The 21,629-nt window shown below is 35.5% G+C and overlaps 1 long non-coding RNA gene across 1 annotated transcript in view; it reads left to right on the top strand.

Annotated features, from left to right (window-relative positions):
* Positions 1-12,052: 12,052 nt before the first annotated feature.
* The window catches only part of LOC128313030 (uncharacterized), a 133,822-nt gene continuing 124,245 nt past the window's right edge, over positions 12,053-21,629 (top strand). Inside the window, exon 1 of the long non-coding RNA XR_008293137.1 lies at positions 12,053-12,158. This is a non-coding gene — a long non-coding RNA (uncharacterized LOC128313030). The remainder of the gene's footprint in view (positions 12,159-21,629) is intronic.

Raw genomic sequence — 21,629 nt, 5'->3', positions numbered from 1 at the left:
TTCTTCCCCTCATTTGTTACAGGTACCTGCTCAGCATGTTTCCCCACTCAGGATCTTTGTTCTTGCATTTTATTCTTCCTTGAATTATTCTTCCCCACATAATCCCTTGGTCATTCTACTACATACTTCCACATATTCCCTTAAATACTATCTTTTCCATAAGGACTTCCTGGCTGTCTGCTTTTGGCTGAATTGTGTCCCTTTGAATATATTGCAATGCTAATCCTCATGTGACTGTGTAGAAGATAGGGTCTTTAAATAGGTGATTGAAGCTAAATGAGATCATAAAGGTGGAGCCCCAATCTGATAGAAGTGTTGCCCTTAATAAGTAGAGGTAGTGACACCAGAAAGTGCTCTTCACCATGTGAAGACACAAGAAGGCAGACGCCTACAAGCCAGAAAGAGAGCCCTCACCCAAACCTAACCATTGTAGCATCCTGAACCTGGACTTTGAGCTTCACAGTGTGAGAAAATCAATTTCTGTTGTCCAAGCTACCTAGTCTATGGTATTATGTTAGAGCAGCCTGAGCTAATATACACTCCTACCTTTTTAAAAATTCTGATTTCTTCCATCATTTCCTAATTTTAGTTCCTTATTTTACCCTATAGTATTTATCATGGTCTCACATGGTACATATTTTACTTATTGTTTATCTCCCAGTACAATATGATATGAATGAGAACATAAATTTGTGGGTGGATCTTCACTGTTACATCTCCAACATGTAGACCAGTACTTGAAAATATAGGTGCTTAATAAGCATTCATCAAATAAGAGACAAGTAAATATGTAAATTATATTTTGTTGAGCATATGATCTAATAGAAGTCATTTTATTAAACATTTACATGTATTAACTCATTTAATTTCACAAAATTCTGATGAGATGAATACTACCATTATTCCTTACTGGGAGATAGAATGTTGGTACAGATGTTTAATAATTTGGTCAAAATTACTCACATAGGAGGTTCAAGAGCTTGTAAATCCAGCTGCCTTATAAACACAGTTGTTCACCAGGGTCCATGTTTCTATTCACTGAGTGACTGATTCCTTACTGATAAAAATTTTGCTTACAACTTAAGCTCTCTGCCATTGTATTTCTGCTTTTCAGGACTCAACAAAATGGGTGAATGCTACCCTTGAATGAACCTATGTGACTGGAACTATAGTAGCCCAGCCTCATAAATAATTCATATTTATGCCTTATTTAACTGAGTTATTGGATCCTTAGATACTGCTCATCCCTTGAGTGAATCTGTTTCCCTAAGGAAAACCTACCCATGTTTTCTCAAGACCCAGAGTGAAATACTCTGTCAGAGCTGGGTTCTCTAATAGACGGCTATGTTATATAGTCTGTCTACTTCATTGTCATTCTTAAGATGGTTATTTTTGACTTGTAATAAATTGATAATGCTGCTTTATTTTAACTTTTGGAGTACAGTTGAAGCATTTAGTCTTCATGATTAGACTGGATAATTATGCTTGGTGAAGAGTACATTACTTTAAAACAAACTTTCTATGGTGAATTATTTTTAAACCTACCTCAAGTGTGTCAAAGCAGAGTTTCTTTTCTGTGGGCTTTACATCCTTGAAAAGGCTCTTTCATCTAGCTTTAGCTTTTGCCTCTGGAAATTTGATGTTAGGAATGGTCTTGTGGTTTTAGAAAACATTTAGGCAATAAAATAACCAAATGCTGAAAATGTTAATTTAAAAACATGAAAAAAATCAGAAGAGGAACTCAGCATGCTATGATTTAATCATACTCTAAAATGTTTTTTGCTTCAAAATCTTGAAAAAAATAAAATTAGACCTCCTCTTCAATGTGAAGACCTGAGTTTGCTAATAGAGTGATAATAAGGAAAAAGTCTAAGACCAATGTTTTAGAGGATGAATTTCGTGAATGCTATTGCAGTAACTCAGATTTTCAATGATATTTCTCTTTCTCAGCTTTACAATTCAAGGTTAAATATACTTCAGCTGCTTTTTTGAGTAGTTCCAGGAAATTCTTTCACATAATGCAATTTACTTGAAAGATATACATACATATAATATTTGCCCTCATAGCTTTTCAAGGATTTTGAATGGTAGATTTCAAATATCACAATATTTTATACTTCCTATAAACTTTTCTGGTATAATTATGATTTAACACTGAAATTATCAGAATGAATAATACTAAGTGCTGCACTAAAGAAAATTTTTCACTGCCTAACAAAATAAAATTATTTTTCACCCATATCATGGTCCAATGCAGATTGTTGGGAGAGCTCTGCTGCATACAGTCAAGGTTATTTACTTTTCAACTTTGTGGTACTTCCTTCAATAAGTGACTCTTGGGGCACCTGGGTGGCTCAGTTTGCTGAGCCTCCAACTTCAGCTCTGGTCATTATCTCACAGTTCATGGGTTTGAGCCCCATGTCGGGCTCTGTGCTCATAGCTTGCTCAGAGCCTGGAGCCTGCTTCGGATTCTCTGTCTCCTTCTCTCTCTGCCCCTCCCCCACTCACGCTTCCTCTCTCTCTCTCTCTCTCTCTCTCTCTCTCTTTCTCTCTCAAAAATAGATGTTAAAAAAAAAAGTGACTCTCAAGGTCCCCTTGGGGTTGACATTAAATTAACAGATAGGAGTTAAGAAAATTCATAGAAGATTGCATGAGTCATTTTCAAGTTGGCCTGAGATGTGCATATATCACTTCTGCCAACATTCCATTGGCTAGAGCCCAGTGTTGGGGCTTCACTTAATAATGGTAGACTGAGAAATATATTTTACCTCCATGCCAATGAAAGAAAAAGATAGGCAGAGGATGAGGAACGCTATTTATTTATTTATTTATTTGCCACAGATTACCCTTCTTTCAGTACTTACTTGTTTTCTTCTTCACAAAGCACATTCTCTTCTTCATCAAAAGAGGCATACCATAGGCTCATCCAGTTCTTGGATTCTGCTCAAAGGCTAAAAGCTCTGGCTATTGTGTTCTCATCTATATTAGGGATAGTTCTCACATTTATGAACTAATAATAACTTACCTCTATCAGATCCCAACCCTTTATACACACACACACACACACACACACACACACACACACACACAGTAAACAGATGTGTAACATTCCAAAAATGGAAGAATGGAAGACCCAGAAGAATTACTTAACCAAAATTATTGGGAAGTGAAGGCTCCTACCTTGGTGGTACAGAACTTCCTTGAGTAGACTGATTCTGGTCTCTGGGAGTTACTCATTTTTCTTGGCCCCTGATTGTATTCTCTTCTTCCATCATCCCCCTTTTCCTTGTTTGAAGAGACTGTTAGACATTTGCCTTGCTTCATGGCTACTAAGTAATTGTAGCATGCTTCCATCCTGAGTAATTTTAAAGATTTGGGATGGTTTTTATCAAATGTTGTATCTATGTGGCCATGTGATTTATCCATGTATCAGTACTTGTGTCAGTAGTTTGTTTCTTTTTGTTTCTGAGTGGTATGGATAGACCAAGATTGGTTTACAGAAATTGTGCAATAGTATGAACAGACCAAAATTGATTTATGGAACTATGGATTGCTTCCAATTTGACTACAATGAGTAAAACTCCTAGGTCTTTGTACAGGTCTTTGTATAAATACACATTTTCATAGGAAGAAATGTTTAAGATTTGAAGTGCTTGGTCATATGTTAAGTGTACATTTCATTTTATCAAAAAAACCCCACAATACTTTCAATAGTTTTTTGAAGTTTCTACCATTTTGAATTTCCTTCAGAACCAAGTAAGCTCCTAGTTACCGCTCAACCTCAGCAATAATTGATCAGTCTTTTTAATTTGAAGTTTTCTAATAAAATGAATTCCATTGTGGTTTAAACTTAGGAAACTAATTATGTTGAGCATCTCTGTTTTCTTTTCTCTATTTGACTATCATCTTTTGTGAAGTTTTTGTTCAAGTCTCATGTCCTTTAGGGCATGAGTTTATCTTTTACTGAGTTTTGAATTTTTTATATTATGACTATCATTCCATCATCAGACATATGAATCACAAATATTTTCTCCCAATTGAGGCTTGCATTTTCATTTCTTAACAGTGTTTTTTAAAAGAGATGATGTTTTTAATGTCAGTGAAGTTGAAATTATCAGCATATAATTCTTTATCCACTTTTATGATTTATTTGGGAATATAATTCTCTTAAAATATTATTAGGCTTCTTATTTATTGAATTTTGGTTAGTCCCACGTGCTATGTTAGTAAATCCAAAGTTTTTCTTACAAATTTTTGATTTACTTTTACACAACATGCTTCTTTCCCTTTCTCTGCCCCCACCTTTCCTTCCTCTCCCCACTCCACTCTTCCTCCTCCTTCTCAATGATATTTATCTTAAGATTAATCTTAAAGCATTAGATTTAAAAATTGTAATTTAAACTATGTAAAGAATTTTTGTTCAGTGAAAACTCTGGTTTGGTTTTTGTAACTTAAAATCTTTTTCAGACTGTTAAATTGTTCATTGGAATTTAGAGGCAGCTGGTTTTTCCGACTGCCAAGCTCCCAGATTTCTAGAACCTTTCTATTTTTCTCTATTTCTTCTTGCTAATAACCAGTTTATTTTTATAAATATCTTGTCAACAAAAGCAATAATAGCAAGGAACACACACCAGTAACATTGCTTCCCATCTCTTCCTCTAGACTTAAATTCCCAGGAGATCTCAGGTTTGCTTTTGGGGTTATCTCAGGTAACCATTTAAGCAGTGTGTCACTTCAGCCATACAACTGCTTATGTACCCCCTCCCCTTTTTATTTTTTGCTCTTTTCCTGCCAAAAGACCCAAACTACAATATAATGGTCTTAGATTTCGGTTTTATTCGAAACACATCCTAATGTGAACTTCTGTGTCCTGGCATTCTCTGCAATAAACTAACAGTGCTTTTTGTCTTGTTTTTAAAAGAGAATAGCCTTTTTCTCCATTCTTAGATACACTTACACACTAGCTTTTTATGTAAAATGATTCATACCATTTAATTACTTGATCAGTTGCAAGGGTTATCAGGCAAAATTCTAAAAGCAATGAAGCTTTAGAGGCAACAATTCTGTAGAGAACTCTATTATGAGAACCATAATTGTTTTGAGATTTCATTGAACTTTGACTTATTGTCAGGAATCAATTATGAACTGAATTGTATAAGCTCATTATAAATCATGCTTCCTCATTAAGATGGTATTTCATTCAGAGGTGGTATCATTAGGATAAATCTCTTAACATATGATATAGTGTCTAATGACATGAAATAAGAATGGATTCTGGTCCTATTCCATTGAATTTATTTATTTCTTAATAACTTGATATCATCCAGGTTAATTGAAATATACAAGTAGCACAGTTTAGCTGTCTTTAACTATCAGTTGCCAGTATTTAGATAAATAATTGCAAAGTAAATTTTGCCTGAGACATTCTAACGATTGTGTACCTTTGTTGTTTCGCAAGGCTCTTTTAAAAACTGTTCAGAGGAATTTTTCATCATGTGAATGTTCATGTACTCCATAAATGGAAGCTAGAAACTCTTTCCGAGCGTCAGTGCATTTGAGCCCATACAGGCAAACTAAGTTCCACCAACCAAATGAACTTACCCAGAACTGCAGTATAGAAGCTGGATGTAGGGGATAAAGAAGGAACTTCACTGAGTCCTCCTGGGAATCCAGCTTTCAGGGACATCTGGTTTTGGGGGGCTAAAGTGTCACAGTTAGAGACTATGCCTAGTGAGAGTGTCACTGATGTTTCATCAAGAACCACTCCTGAAATGTACTTGATTCTGATGGAGTAGCTTGAACTTACAGTACTTCTGGAAGCTTCCTAGTAACAACGTTACTTTTTGTAAGTTATCTTGTCATATGATGTTATTATATTTTCTCATTAACAGAGTGGGTTTCTGTTTGCATTCAAATACTGGCTCATTTATAAGCCTAAATATTCTCTGAATTTGGATTATACCATTAACATTTAACATTTTCTAACAATTTATGTAGTTATATAAAATGTTAACTTGCAAGCCGTTTTTCCTTTGATATTCTTGGCTGTTTTGGTCTGGCACAACACGTGAAAACTATGAAAATAAGCATAATGATAACATTAGAAATGTACTGGAATCAGTATTGCTATAACAATTTAAAGGTAAACTAAAGTTTGCATATGACATAAATATTTTAAACATTCATTTACATGTGACTAATTGCTGCTGTTGAATTCAGGTGCACAGAATTGATTAATGACAATTCTTGTTTGTTACCTGCTATCAGTATTGGTCTATGTAGAACCCTTTATATTTATTTTAATAAATATGTGTTTGCTTATTAAATGATACACATCCACAAATATAAACCAGTTCAAGTGTAAAAAAACTGAAAATCACGTATATGCAAGTATTTCCCTACTCTTACATAACCAGCTTGCATCCTTCTATCTGAGACGAATGCTATCCCAAAGTTGGGAATACCATTGTCTTGATAATTGTTATGTTTTTACATATGTCTAAAATATATATTTGGCTTTTAATTATTTCCACACTTTGTAAAAAGTTGTATTCTATCATTTGTTTTTTTGTGAGTCGATTTCACATATTTTGTTGAAAGAAGCTCTCATTCATTATTTTTCCTCTGCTTTATGGAATATTCCTTTGTGAGATTTGCCACAATATATTTACCCATTCTTTTATTAAGAAAACTCAAATTTTTACATAATTTATGAGAGCAGTTTTCTATAAACAGAAAAATTGTGAAGATAGTACAGTTTCATATCTCCTCCCTACCATACAGTTTCCATTTTTATTAACATCTTACATTAATGTAGTATATTTGTTACTGTTAATGTAACCAATATTGATACAATATTATTAATGAAAGAACATACTTTATTCAGAGCTCCTTAGTTTTTACCTAATAACCTTTATTTGTGAAAGGATCCTGTTCAAGATGCCTTGTTTTACATTTAATTGTCATGTCTTCTTAAGCTTCTCATGGCTGCAACAATTTCTCAGACTTAACTGTTGTATTTGATGACTTTGACAGTTTTGAAGCATATTAGGTATTTTTAGAATGTCTCTCAACTGAGTTTTGTCTTACTGATTTTTTTCTCCATAATTAGATGGTGTTTATGAGTTTGGGAAAGGAGGACCACAGAGATGAAGTACCATTTGTTTTCTTTTTTTTTATTTGACATTAAAAATTGTAATATTTTTTCCAAGTATTTATGTAAATCCAAGTTAGTTAACACACAGTGTAATATTAATTTCCAGTGGAGGGGTTGTGGGAGAGGGCGATGGGCTAAATGGGTAAGGGGCATTAAGGAATCTACTCCTAAAATCATTGCTTCACTATATGCTAACTAATTTGGATGTAAATTTTAAAAAATAAAAAATAAAGTTAAAATATTTCAGGTGTAGAATTTAGAGATTCAACACTTACATACAACACCTGGTGCTCATCACAAGCCTTTCTTAATCCTCATCATCTATTTAACCCTTCCCTCTCCTTTGAAGCTCCCCTTTAGTAACCATCAGTTTGTTCTCTATAGGTAAGGGTCTGTTTCTTGGTTTTCCTCTCTTTCTCCCCCCTTCCATGTTCATTTGCTTGTTTCTTCAATTCCACATATGAGTGAAATCATATGATATTTGTGTTTCTGTGACTGATTTCACTTAGCGTGATACTCTCTGGCTCCATTACATCATTGCAAATGGCAAGATTTCATTCTTTTTTATGGCTGAGTAATAAATAATCGGTTGTATATAATACCGCCTCCCCTATATCCACTTATCAGTCAATGGACATTTGGGCTCTTTCCGTAAATTTCCGTAAATGTTAAACGTCAGGGTGGATGTATTCTTTCCAGTTAGTGTTTTTGTATTCTTTGGCTAAATACCCAGTAGTGCGGTAACTAGAATTTTTAACCTTTTTTGAGGAACCTCCACACTGTTTTCCCGAGTGGCTGCACCAGTTGGCATTCCCACCAGCACTTCAAACGGGTTCCCTTTTCTGTGCATCCTTTTTAATAGCTGTTGTTTCCTGTCTTGTTCATTTTAGCCATTCTGACTGGTGTGAGTAATATCTCATTGTAGTTTTGATTTCTTTTTCTCTGATGCTGAGTGATGTTGAGCATCTTCTCATGTGTCTATTGGCCTCCTGGATGTTTTCTTTGGAAAAATGTTCGCATCTTCTGCCCATTTTTAAAAGGATTACTTGTTTTGGGGGTGTTGAATTTTATAAATTCTTTATATATTTTGGATACTAACCCTTCATCAGGCATGCCATTTGCAAATATCTTCTCCTATTCTGAACGTTGCTTTTTGGTTTCGATGATTCCTTCACTGTAGAGAAGCCTTTTATTTCAATGAAATCCCAATAGTTTATTTTTGCTTTTGTTTCCCTGCCTCAGGAGACATATCAAGTAAGAAGTTGGTACAGCCAGTGTCAACGAGATTACTGCCTGTGTTCTACTCTAGGATTTTAATGGTTTCCTAATGCACATTTAGCTCTAATTGATTTTTAACTTATTTTTATGTGTGGTATGAGAAAGTGGTCCACTATTATTCTTTGGCATATTCCTGTCCAGTTTTCCCAACACCATTTGTTGAAGAGACTGTCTTTTTTCCATTGCATATTCTTCTCTGCTTTGTTAAGATTAGTTGATCAAACAGTTGTGGGTTCATTTCTGGATTTTCTATTGATCTATATGTCTGATTTTGTGCCAGTACCCTACTGTCTTGATCACTACAGCTTTGTAATAAAACTTCAAGTCCAGAATTGTTATGCCTCCGGCTTTGCATTTTCTTTTTCAGGATTGCTTTGGTCTTTGGGGTCTTTTGTGGTTCCATACAAGTTTTAGGATTGATTGTTCTAGCTCTAGGAAAAATGCTGGTGGTATTTTGATAGAGATTGCATTGAATGTGTAGATTGCTTTGGGTAGTATAGATGTTTTAACAATGTTTGTTCTTCCAACCCATGAGCATGGAATGCTTTCCCATTTCTTTGTGTCTTTTTCCATGTCTTTCATCAATGTTTTATGGTTTTCAGAGTATAGGTCTTTGACCTCTTTGGTTAGGTTCAGTCCTAAGCATTTTAGTTTTGGTGCAGTTGTAAATGGAATTATTCTCTTAATTCCTCTTCCTCCTGCTTCATGATTGGTGTATAGAAATGGTACAGATTTCTGTGCATTCAGTGAAGTTGCAGAATATAAAACTCAATTTGTTTATCAGTTTTCAGTGTTTTTGGTGTAACACTTTCACCACTTTCTATATAGAGTATCATGTCATCTGCAAATAGTGAAAGTTTAACTTCTTCCTTGCCAGTTGGGATACCTTTTATTTCTTTGTGCTGTCTTATTGGTGTGGCTACATCTTCCAATACTATAAGTAACAGTGGTGAGCGTAGACATCCCTGTCTTGTTCCTGACCATAGAAGAACAGTGCTCAGTTTTCCCCATAGAAGGTGATTTTAGCTGTGAGTTTTTCATATATGACCTTGATTATGTTAAGGTACATTCCCTCTAAACCTACTTTGTTGAGGGTTTGTATCATGAATGGATGTTGTACTTTCTCACATGCTTTTTCTGTATCTATAGAAAGGATCATGGGGTTTCAATCCTTTCTCTTATTAATGTGGTATATCACATTGATTAACTTCTGAGTACTAAACTGCCCTTGCAACCCAGCACTCAATCCCACTTGATTGTGGTAAATAATTCTGTACTGTTGGATTTGATTTGCTTGCATTTTGTGGAGAATTTTTGCATCCATGTTCATCAAGGATATTAGCCTGTAATTTTCTTTTCTTTCTTTTTTTTTTGTAGTGTCTTTATCTCATTTTGGTATCAGTGTACCTTATGATTATTGCTTTAGATTCTCCATCAGACATATTAGTTATGTCTGTTTTGCTTAGACCTCTGGCTGTGACCTTTTCTTGTGGTTTCATCTGGGATGAATTCCTCCATCCTGGCATTTTGTCTAGGTCTCTGTCTTCTTCCCTGTATTTGGAAACCCTGTTATGTTCTCTGCCTGTCAGAGTAATGACTTTATGAAGAACAGGCCATATAGTGTCCAGGGCCTGATGCTTCAGGGAGTGTCTCTTGTGTGTGCTGTATGCACTCTGCTGCTGTGTTTTGGCTACTGTATCCTTCAGGCCAGTCCTCTGCAGAGGTTTCCTGCTGTGCACAGTGTTTGGACCTTGGCCAGAGTGTGGTGAGTTTTAACTAGGTATGCTTTAGTGCTTATTAAATGAGACCTGACACTACTTCTCCTAAAGCTGAAGCCTTTCAGAACTCTCTGGTGAGGGAGATGTGGTGTGGGCAGGGGTTTCTGCTGGTCTTCTGGGGAAGGGGCCCACCACACTGGAACTGAGGCAAACTTGACAGAGAAGGGCAATACCGCCAGAACACAGGGGTGTGGGACCTGGTACGAACAGGTTAGACATCTAGTTTCAGTGCTGTAGTGTTATCACAAGTGCTTCTGTGTTTATGCAGATGGTTGGGGGAGGGAAATGATGCCAGCAAACTCCACTGTCCCTGGAGAGGAGTCTCCATGCTTGTTGTTCTCAGGGAAGCACTCTGAGAAGAGCAAATAATCTCCTCCCTGTGTGTCCCAGGCATTTTTCAGGTTGCTGTTTCCACACTGTCTGTCCAGGGATTGTTTGCCTGACTTCTGTCCAGGAGTTAGGGTTGCGCCCTCAGGGCTCTATCCCAGCCATCCCCACCGACCTTTAAACTGCAGTCTTTAAAGCCCAGCTGATTGCAAAAACTCACAAAAATCAACCCCTGTTGTTTTCCCAGCCAGTGGCTTTGGGAAAATGTTGTCCTTATGTGTTCCACTGTGTGTTCTTCTCTCTCTGGCCTTGCTACACAGGTAGGGTTCCCTCTCCTCCACAGTCAGTACCTGTGATCTGTTTCTCCTCCACACCATGTCATTACTTCCTACCTTCCTCGACATGGCCATGTCTTTCCCTCTGGTTGTAGAGTTTGTTGTGTCAATCCTCAGGTTGACTTTTTGGGTATTCAGAATGATTTGATAGTTATCTAGTTGTGTTGGAGGGACAAGGGGACCCTAGAGTCTTCCTAATATGCTGCCATCTTAGCTCCCACTATTAAAGTGTAATTTTCATCACCTTATATCAAGGATACATATTATCAACATGATGTATCACCTTCATAAGCTGAATGAAGTTTTCCAGGTTTCTTGAGTGTAACTTTACTCTTTACCTCTCCTTTGTATATTGTACTTTTGGAAAGGAGGTCACTACACATAGCTCACTCTTAAAGAATAAGAATGTGTGCTCTACCTGCTTGAAGGCAAAATATCTACATAAACTATTTGGAAATTTTTCCTCAGGAGAATTTCTGCTCTCCCACATTATTTATGTATTCAATCATTTATTTACAATAGTATGGACTCATGGTTATTTATTTTATACTTTGGGTCATAATCCAATACTACCTGCTTTTTTTTGTTGTTGTTGTTGTTGCTTAGGGTGTTCCAGCTTTGGACATTGGAAGTTCTTTCAATTGGCATCTGTGTTCCTTTGATTGTATTTTCCTATGATTGTATTTTTGTATATCCTGTGTATATTCCTTAAGCACTTCCATACCTTCAGATACTATAATGACCTAACTCATTTTACCATTATTACCTTAAATAACCTATTATATTATATAGTTTATATATAATAATATATATATTATTTATCTTATATATAATATATATAGTATATATTTCACATATAATGTGTATAATATCATATATAGTATATATTTTATATATTTTATAAATATATAGTATATATAGTATATTTATATAATATATAAAGTATATATTTTATCATTATTATTATTATTATTATTATTATTTTTAGACAGAGTATGTGAGCAGGGGAGAGAAGCAGAGGGATAGAGAAAGAATTTTAAGGAAGATCTGTGATGAGCATGATCATGACCCTGAGATCATGACCTGAGCTGAAATCAAAAGTTAGATGCTCAACCTACATCAACCTAGATCAATTGGAAATATTTTCCCTCCACTTATCGTTTCTCTTATTTTCTTTAAGCAGATTCAAGTTCCTGATCCATGTAATTTTGCTTCTTGAAGAATTTATCGCCTTTCCTTCAAGGGAAAATCAGCTGGTGATGACTGCTCAGTTTCTTCATGAAAGTAAGTTTTATTTTTCTTTTAAAGATAATTTCACTAGATGTAGGGTTATAGGTTGGCATTTGTTTTTCTTTCAACATTTTAATATTAAACTGCACTCACTGCTTTTTTAAGTGGTTTCTGACAGGAAGGAAGGTCATTGTAATTCTAATCTGGGTTCCGTGTAATCTGGTTTTATTCTTCTCCCATCTATGCCTGGTTTCTTTCAAGATTTTCTGTCTTTGCTTCTATAGTTTTGTGTGGGCTACCCTGCAATGATGGGGAGGATCCACACTTAGAATTTGGTTCAACTATCAGAACTGGTGATGCCACATATACACGCACCAAGAAAGTATAAAAAGATTTGTTATTCACATAACGAGTTCCTGTGGAAAACAGTCGCCCTTCTACCTAGTCCAAAAATGGCTTGAGGAATTAGAGAAAGGAGATTGTTTTGGAATTTTTATAGAAGTTAATGAGCAGGAGTTGTGGCTAATGGGAAGAGGTTTACATGGTTGAATCTCCCTTTGGCACCAAAGGAGGGAAAACGGCTTTGTCATCTTGCCTGGACCCGAGAACGAATGTGAAGACGGGGGACACAGCTTAAGGGTTTTCAGCAAACATTTAAAAAATGTCAGAAGCTTTAGTACAAATGTGAATATAATATTTATAGTTGTAGCTTGCTTGGTGTTTTTAAATTTATCCTATTTTATGTTCTTTGAGCTTCTTGTAAACATGGTTTGGCATCTGTCAAGAATTTTGGAAAGTAAGTCATTATTATAAATATTTCTTAGTTTCTTCTCCTTCTGGTATTCCAATTACATGTATCTTACACCTTTTGAAAACACCTTCATTGTTTTATGCTCTTTTCTTATTCCTTCCTTTTCTTGTATCTCAGCCTGGCATTTTCTATTATCCTCTAAAAATTTAAGTTTAGATTTTCGCTAGTTTTTTTCTAATTTTTATGTATTAACTAGTCTTGCCTGTCCTAAATGATGTTATACTACTCTTCGGTCATGAGTGAAATTCAGTGTGGATATTGGGCTGTTTCTCGGCCATTTTGTACCACTGATCACATGATGCCAATAGGTACCAGTTCTATAACTTCTTAGTAAGTTCCAGTAGCTGCTATGGAATTTCTTTCCTGTTATTCCACTTTTTTAGAAATACCTTGTCTTCTCCCTATATTCTAGAATCTGACTCATATGTAAATGTTGAGATACCTATTAGATATTGAAATGGATATATTTAGCAAGCAATGGCTATATGAATTTTGACTTTGGGGGAGGTCCCAGAGGTGTCCAAGAATTATTGGAGAAAGGACACTATAAGTTAGCTGAAGCCCTGAGAATTCACAGCCAGAAAATAAGATTCTGGATCTTAATGCTTTGTAAAATGTTCAGCTAATTGAAGCATGAGTGAAGTATTATCATGGGAGAAAGTGAGATTAGGCAGAGAACAAGAACACAGAAGTGTGAGATGGTCAAGAACACAGAAGTTAAAGCTTTTATTTCAAAAAACATCATTTAGGTCTCAGGTCAGATATCACATCTGCAAAGACTTTGTCCTTGACCACCAGCCATCAGTGCTGATTTATCCACACTTTCCAACTGAGTTTAAGTTGCCTATTATTTCTCATTGTACTTCTGACAGTACTTATCACAATTTTTTTTTTGTAATTACGTAGCATCTCTACTACTCACTAAAAATCCCAGTAGGACATGAATATATTATATATATTTCATTTGTTGTCTAACCAGGATCTCATACCAAATAAAGATCCAACAAGTATCTTTTTTTTTCAAGTTTATTTACTTTGAGAGAGAGCTAGTGAGCACAAGTGGGGAAGAGCAGAGAGAGGAAAAGAGAGAGAGAGAGAATCCCAAGCAGGCTCCACACTAAGTGTGGAGCCTGATGTAGGGCTCAAACTCATGAACCATGAGATCATGACCTGAGCTGAAGTCGGATGCTTAACCGACTGAGCCACCCAGGCACCCCTCAACAAGTATCTTTTAATGAAGTAATTATCACAGTATATCAATTTATTCATGTGAGATAATAGGAAGCAATTTTTTCCAGGTTGAGTTCCTGGCTCTGTCATAAATTGGCTTCGTGATCTTATATTGCTTATTTGACCATCAGTGACTCAGTGATGTTATTTACATATTAGAAGGTTGGACTGAATAATCCTTAAGATCATATATTCTTAAAACATTATATAATTCTTACAGTTTGCCTTTCTTGTATACTCCGTGGTAGGAGTCAACTTTATAAATGCACATCTGCATTATTAAGCACATTCATCAGTGAAAAGGAGCATGAGGCACTTAAAGTTTACCTGTCATACAAATGTATCCAGCAAGTACAAGGGGAAGTTAAAATAAACTGGTGATAAACTACAGCCAAGTATGGAAAATTTATCATTTTCTCGCAGTCTCCTTGCCTAAGCTGATAAATGGCATTGTTTTTGCATTGCAGGCCCTTTTCAACATGATAAACTTTTTGAAGGGAACCCAATTCCATGATAAAGAGATTTGGGCAGAAATGAGGAGCAGTTGCCTAGTTAGAGTGTTCTGCTGCAGTGTTTGATGAATGAAAAGCAACTCGATTGTGGCGGGGTGCCAGAACGTAGGAGCATAAATGCACTTGGCTGAAGTAAAGTGTAGCTGATCTGACATTCTGAGAACACTGGGCGTTCTAATATGGCAAGCAGACCTTATGAAACCTTAACAAAGCTGTGGATTTGTTTGTTTTATACTTGCAAGGACATTTACCTTATACCAACATCATTTGGAATAGCTTCCTTAGAAAAGCAATCAGTAGATACTGAGGCAAAGTAAGAGTAAAATTAACACCTTCCTTTCCTTTCTTTCCTCCTTGAAATCTGCAGATTTTCCTGGAGTTCTCTGAATTAAGCTGATAAATTGGAAAGTGGTGTGGAGGGGATTGTAGTAGTGTACCTGGGAGGAAAGTTGGAGAAGCAATCATTCAGAAAAAGAGTGTAGTTTAGTTTTACATACATGCATCATGCATATGCACACACATGTGTATCTGGAAAAAGTTAAAAGTATCTTAGATTTAATTACCTTCATGCAGTCCTGTAATCAGTTCCTTAGTTTCCATCCCCCATTTTTTAAATACATTATCTGTAGTCTCATAATCACAACTGACTTTTCTTTGCTAAGACAGCTCTGGGCATTTTTATTTGATTTCTGATGTGAGAAATGTGAAACAATCATGTCCCTAAGGAGAGTCACGAGTCCCATAACCCATCGTGACCTTGCTTAAAGTTAAGAGTAAAAACAAGGTGTTGGTTCTATAGTTATTTCTTTCCATTTATTTTCCATCATTTTATTTCTGTCTGGTGGGCCCACATAAGCTATCCATGATATGGATCTCTGGGAAATGTAGGTTTGGTTTTTTTCTGAATAGAAAGCTAATGCTTACCCATGTACTTTACCACATATTGTGCCCTGAGATTATTGTCGATGCATTTAAGGAAGGAAGGAGCCCATCTAAAAGGTAATGACTTTTGAAAGCAACATACTGTGGCTCATTTTTTCAAATAGGAAACTCAGCCAATTTTGTCAACATATAATTTGTCTGGAATATTGAAGTTATGTGCTGCAGCATAAAGTATATGCTAATGAAAGCTATTATTTCTAAGCATGAAATGATATTTTTAAAATAATTTAGCAACAAATCATTATTTTACACATAACTATGATTTTCTCAAACTGGATGAATAGAAATGTTTCTTATTAAAAACAAACAACCTCACCTCAACACTTTCCTATTTCATTTTAAAATAATAGTTACTAGTAACCTTGAATAAATGAGATGATAAATCACTACTGGTAATATAAAGTAAAAAAAAGTGAAAATAATAAAAAAAAATACAAGGAAAATGGGTAGCAGAGAAACAAAGTGGGTATCTAATAATCAGTTCTATAATGAATGGTTAAACACATGTTCCTTAAATATTGATATCCACACCATTTTTTTATTTCTCAAAATTCTTTTTTTTAAACAGTTCTCTTTGTTAAATATGTGCTCATTTTATTTTATTGTTATTTTTTTTTTTTGAGGGAGGGTGAGTGATTAGGGGAGAGGAGCAGAGGGAGAGAGAAAGAATCCCAAGCAGGCTCAATGCTCAGCACAGAGCCGGATGTGAGGCTTAATCCCACGACCCTGGGATCACGACTTTAGCCGAAATCAAGAGTCGGAGGCTCAACCGACTGAGCCACTCAGGCGCCCCATTCAAAATTACCTTTTAAAGCATATGTTCCTTAAAACTAAATCTCACAGCTACCAAAACAATGCAAATTATGATACCTTGGATATGAGTTTTATATTACTGCTTTATCTAATTTATTGAATAGATGAGTCAAATCATATCTAGATTGTTGGCCCACTTTATATTTACTTAGTTATTTGTGAAATTACATGATAATTTTTAATGTGCAGTTAAATCATTTTATAAAAACAAATTAAGAAAAAGCTTGAAGCAAAGTGGTATTCTACCATTGCTGCTATTCTGCCATGCCAGAAGTATTCCTGCCTTTGTCCATGCTGTTTCCTTATCAGTGTTCTTTCTAGTGTTTTGATAGGTAAATGCTTCATTTCATTCAAAGCTTATCTTAATATACCCATTAGGAAAGTCTTCCCTATCCTTTCATTAAATATGATCGCTCTGTACCTTTAATATGCAATCGTATAATTTTGTGTCACTTAAGTCTATCGTACTCTTCAAACATCAAGAAAATAGCATGTATTATTGTTAAAGAATTGACATATGCACTGACATACATTTCTATTTACTATATCTATCGATGATATATCCTTGGCACTGTTTTAAGTACAGTTAATCCTCAAACCACATGGGTTTGTGTGTTTTTCCTGATAAATGCAATAAAGTACTGTAAATGTATTTTCTTTTAAGATTTTCTTAACATATTTAGGTTCCCTTAGTGTAAGAATGCAGTTTATAATGTATATAACATACAAAATATATGTTAATTGGCTGTAATTGGTAAGACTTTGGTCTAACTGTAGGCTGTTAGTAAAGTTTGGGGGGGGGTCAGATTATACACAGATTTTTTTTTTGCCTATATAGGGGGTCAATGCTCTTCACCTTGCATTGTTCAAGTCAACTGTATATATATTCCATATAAAGCTTTAGAAGATACAAGATTTAATCAATACAACTTCTTTTAAATCTCAATTAAATTTCTTTGCCCCTTGGATGAAAACCAACTCACATTTATAATTAGAAGGAAGTAGCCCATGTCCATTCATAGTTTTTAGTCTTAATCCATTGTATTCTGGACCACTCATACATACCCCTCTACCTTAAATTTTTGAATTAATGAAACCTTACTTTGTGATCATTATTGATCGTCACCTGATGAAATCTTCTAATATTTTCATAATTAATTTGTTACCGTTAAGGGCCACTGCAGTGGAACTGGCTTGAATAGTTAAAATATCAAAGCAAGAGCAGAATTCTGTAGAATAGCCTAAATGATGTTACTGTGTCCACTCAACTCAAGCCATTTATTGGACAGTTTCCACTTCTCCCTAGGAAATATACTTCTGTGTCGATGAGGAAACTGATTGGAAAGCGCTTTGTAAGAAATAAGCCCCTATATATATTTAACATCATTAGCATTGACATTAATTGGGGTTTTCTAAAGAAAACCATGGAGTTACTTTGTCAGCAATTTCAGTCCTGAAACAAGATAGTACTTCCCACTATTATTTTCCAAATATTTAAATATTAATGTGTTGTTGGACTCCATCCTCATTTTTACTTTGTGTATCCAGAATAAATAGATGTTAATTTGCATGCCCACCTTAAACAATTGATATTGATAGACTGAAGAACTGTTGGGAAGAGTTTTGAGAGCTTATCCAAAGCCCACTTGAAGGAGTGCCATGATTAATTATAAATATGTGCTGTGTATGAAGAGCTGCTCTGGAGAGAAGAGCTTCTAGGTCTTGTGGGTTTTGACAACGAACCAAAACAAAAGTAACATTGAAACCTTTAATCACTGTGCTAGTTTAAGGGAAAAGAGGAAGCACCAACTCCCTCAGTAATCCTTCCCCCACCAAAAGAATATGCCTAGAAGATTCAGATGTATTAGCATACAATGAGGATTGTCTTACTGATTAAGGAGCATCTAACAAAAGGCTTCTGTTGTTTTATAGACCCCTGGCCCTGGAGTAGAGAAAGGGGTAAGACTAGCAAAGGAGAAGTATTGAATACTAAGAGTATCTTTAAGCCCCCCCTCCCCTTCTTACTTCCAATAAGGTCTCAGCAGAGAGGTCTGGGGAAGGCCAAAGCCCCTTGGTAAGGAAGTTTCTGAATGGAGCTTACACTAGGAATCCAGGCATCCATCAGGGCATGGTAAGGAGGCCCCTTGGTAATGGAGGCTCCTTCTGAATGGAAATGTTTGCATTAGTATTTCAGAAATGCATCAAAGTATGGCTGGCCAAGGTGGCCTGAGCCCTTGACTGCAACCTCCCTCAAAGACATCAAGTCTAGTGGGGCAAGGGCAGCATTCTGCCACAAGGCTTGCCAGATTATTTAAAGCCTTTTAAATAAACTATAGTGGTAGTGTAAAGGTTATACATAGGATTTTTACTAGGAATTGGACTTATTCTAGACAGGTACATTTGGGGAATGGCTATATATTTCACCTCTGCTTAACACAATTTGGGAAGGGACATGCATTCATTTCCATACCTTCAACTGCAGTACCCATTCTGTTTTGTTTTGTTTTGTTTTGTGCATATGTGTGTGTGTTATATATATATATATAAATATATATATATATTTATATATATATTTATATATATATTATATATTATAATATGTATATAATTTATTATCAAATTTGTTTACATACAACACCCAGTGCTCATCCCAACAGGTGCCCTCCTCAATGCCCATCACCCACTTTCCCCTCTCCCCCACCCCCATCAACCTTCAGTTTGTTCTCAGTATTTAAGAGTCTCTTATGGTTTGCCTTCTTCCCTCTCTGTAACTCCCCCCGCCTTCCCCTCCCCCCTGGTCTTCTCTTAAGTTTCTCAGGATCCGCATATGAGTGAAAACATATGGTATCTGTCTTTCTCTGCCTGACTTAATTTACTTAGAGTAACACTTTCCAGTTCCATCCATGTTGCTACAAATGGCCAGATTTCATTCTTTCTCATTGCCAAGTAGTATTCCATTGTATATATAAACCACATCTTCTTTATCCATTTGTCAGTTGTTGGACATTTAGGCTCTTTCCATAATTTGGTTATTGTTGAAAGTGCTGCTATAAACATTGGGGTACAAGTGCCCCTATGCATCAGAACTCCTGTATCCCTTGGGTAAATTCCCAGCAGTGCTATTGCTGGGTCATACGGTAGATCTATTTTTAATTTTTGGGGAAACCTCCACACTGTTTTCCATAGCGGCTGCACCAATTTGCATTCCCACCAACAGTGCAAGAGGGTTCCCGTTTCTCCACATCCTTGCCAACATCTATAGTCTCCTGACTTGTTCATTTTAGCCACTCTGACTGGCGTGAGGTGGTATCTCAGTGTGGTTTTGATTTGTATTTCCCTGATGAGGAGTGACGTTGAGCATCTTTTCATGTGCCTTTTGGCCATTCTGAACTGTAAGTTTAGCTCTAAACTTTCTTGCTATCCCAAGAACTGAATTCGCAACTGCTTATTTTACTGACCATATATAATTGGCACTTCCAGCGTTAACACCCTTACATTTTCCTGTTTGTTTCCCGTGCTATAGTCTGAAGTCTATAAATTCAGGGATCATTTCCTCCACATTTAGCAGCATTCTTGGCTCTTCAGGAATTTAATAGATCTTTAATGAAAGAAAACAGAAGGGGAACTATCAGATTGTCCAGTGGAGAAATTCTCAAATTCAGTCGTGTAACAGAGTGTTGAACTTGTGAAATTCAGTTTCCAATTAAATTGACTGAAAATGTTTAGTCTTTATAAAAGTTCTTTATTTTATTAATCTCCAATTTAATTTTTTAAAGCAGTAAATTTTGAAAAATATCAGTGATACCTATTTGATAATGCCTTTTCCCAGGTTAAGACATAATTTTCTTTATCACTTTATTTCTGTAGCTACTGCCTACCTATCCTTACTTTTCAGTTTGATCACTACTATCTCTATGAGCTATTTCCTTTTGTGCAATATAAGTCAGGAATTCATATTATATTTTCGCCTATACTTTTTGTGTATGATGCTTTCCCCATTGTACGAATGTAAATGTGTTTGTATTATCAATACACTTGTATCTTTCCAAGGAGACTGAAAAAGGCAGAAATAGTGTTGTATTGCTCATAACCTAGACCGTGTGCATATGAAGAAATACTTGTTGAAGGTATGAGTCACTGTTTATTTTAAAATTGTTATAGCCACTAGTGTTTGACTTTTCTCTAGCTTGAGTGCATTCCCTTTAATATCCTCATATGTATTTGTATTTACATAAGAATCTAAGTATTTCAACTTGTCTGTTACTGTAATCCCCTTTGAAAGTCTCCTGCCCAAATCAAAATTGAGTTGAATGTTTGATTCTCAAACTGTTTTATAGAGATAGCAGTCATAAATACTGAATTGTGACTACCCAGAACTCCTTATGCTCAGGCTGCTGCCCACATTGTAACTCTCAGTCCTGCCTTCCATTTCCAGTGGTTATGCTGGAGTACTGCTGAGGTAGTTAAGGGTCAGTGCTTTTAGGAATGCTCTCTGCCTCCTGTGTCCATGTCTGAAGACTCTCTACTCTCTTCCTTCAGTTAGTTAGTGATAACTTTCTTCATAATACCCTTATATATATGTAACATGTAAGAATATATACACAGAGACACATATATATATGCTAGACCTATTTTTTACATGTTTCGGATTTATTTGTTTGTCAGCCATCTTGACTAGAGAGGAAAATATAGAACATATTAATATTGGGCATATAATAGGTTCTCAATAAACATCTTGTTGAATGAATACATGAATGGAATCATTCTAAATTTATATACTATGTCTGGTTTTTATCCAAAGTTAAATAAACTTGTTAATAATTATGAAAGCCCAATTCAGGAAAATGTAAAACTGTTTTCAGTCCAGTATTTTTAAAGGGCAATATAAACTTGATATGGAAATAAATAAACTGCAGATAATATGATTTTGTTTTATTTTGAAAAATAATTTGCAAACTGAAGACATTCTATGTTGACCAATATTATGGAAACCTAATAAAAACCATGCCCTGAAAGAATTTAACATACTTAAATATAGTGTCTTACTAAATGTTATTTCTATATCTGTAGATCTATCAAAAGCACAGATACTTTATTTCACCATATTGGAGCTAGGAAGACATTAGACGATTGATTATACAACTGTTGGCTCTTTTCCAGACTTAGAAGTGCAGGGACTGGGCATGGAAGGCTGCACAATTCAGATAATTATCAGAA

Source organism: Acinonyx jubatus, chromosome E4, assembly GCF_027475565.1.
Source record: "Acinonyx jubatus isolate Ajub_Pintada_27869175 chromosome E4, VMU_Ajub_asm_v1.0, whole genome shotgun sequence".
Taxonomy (NCBI): Eukaryota; Metazoa; Chordata; class Mammalia; order Carnivora; family Felidae; genus Acinonyx; species Acinonyx jubatus.
The sequence above is the reverse complement of the archived record's forward strand: the minus strand, read 5'-3'. Positions and strand labels throughout refer to the sequence as shown.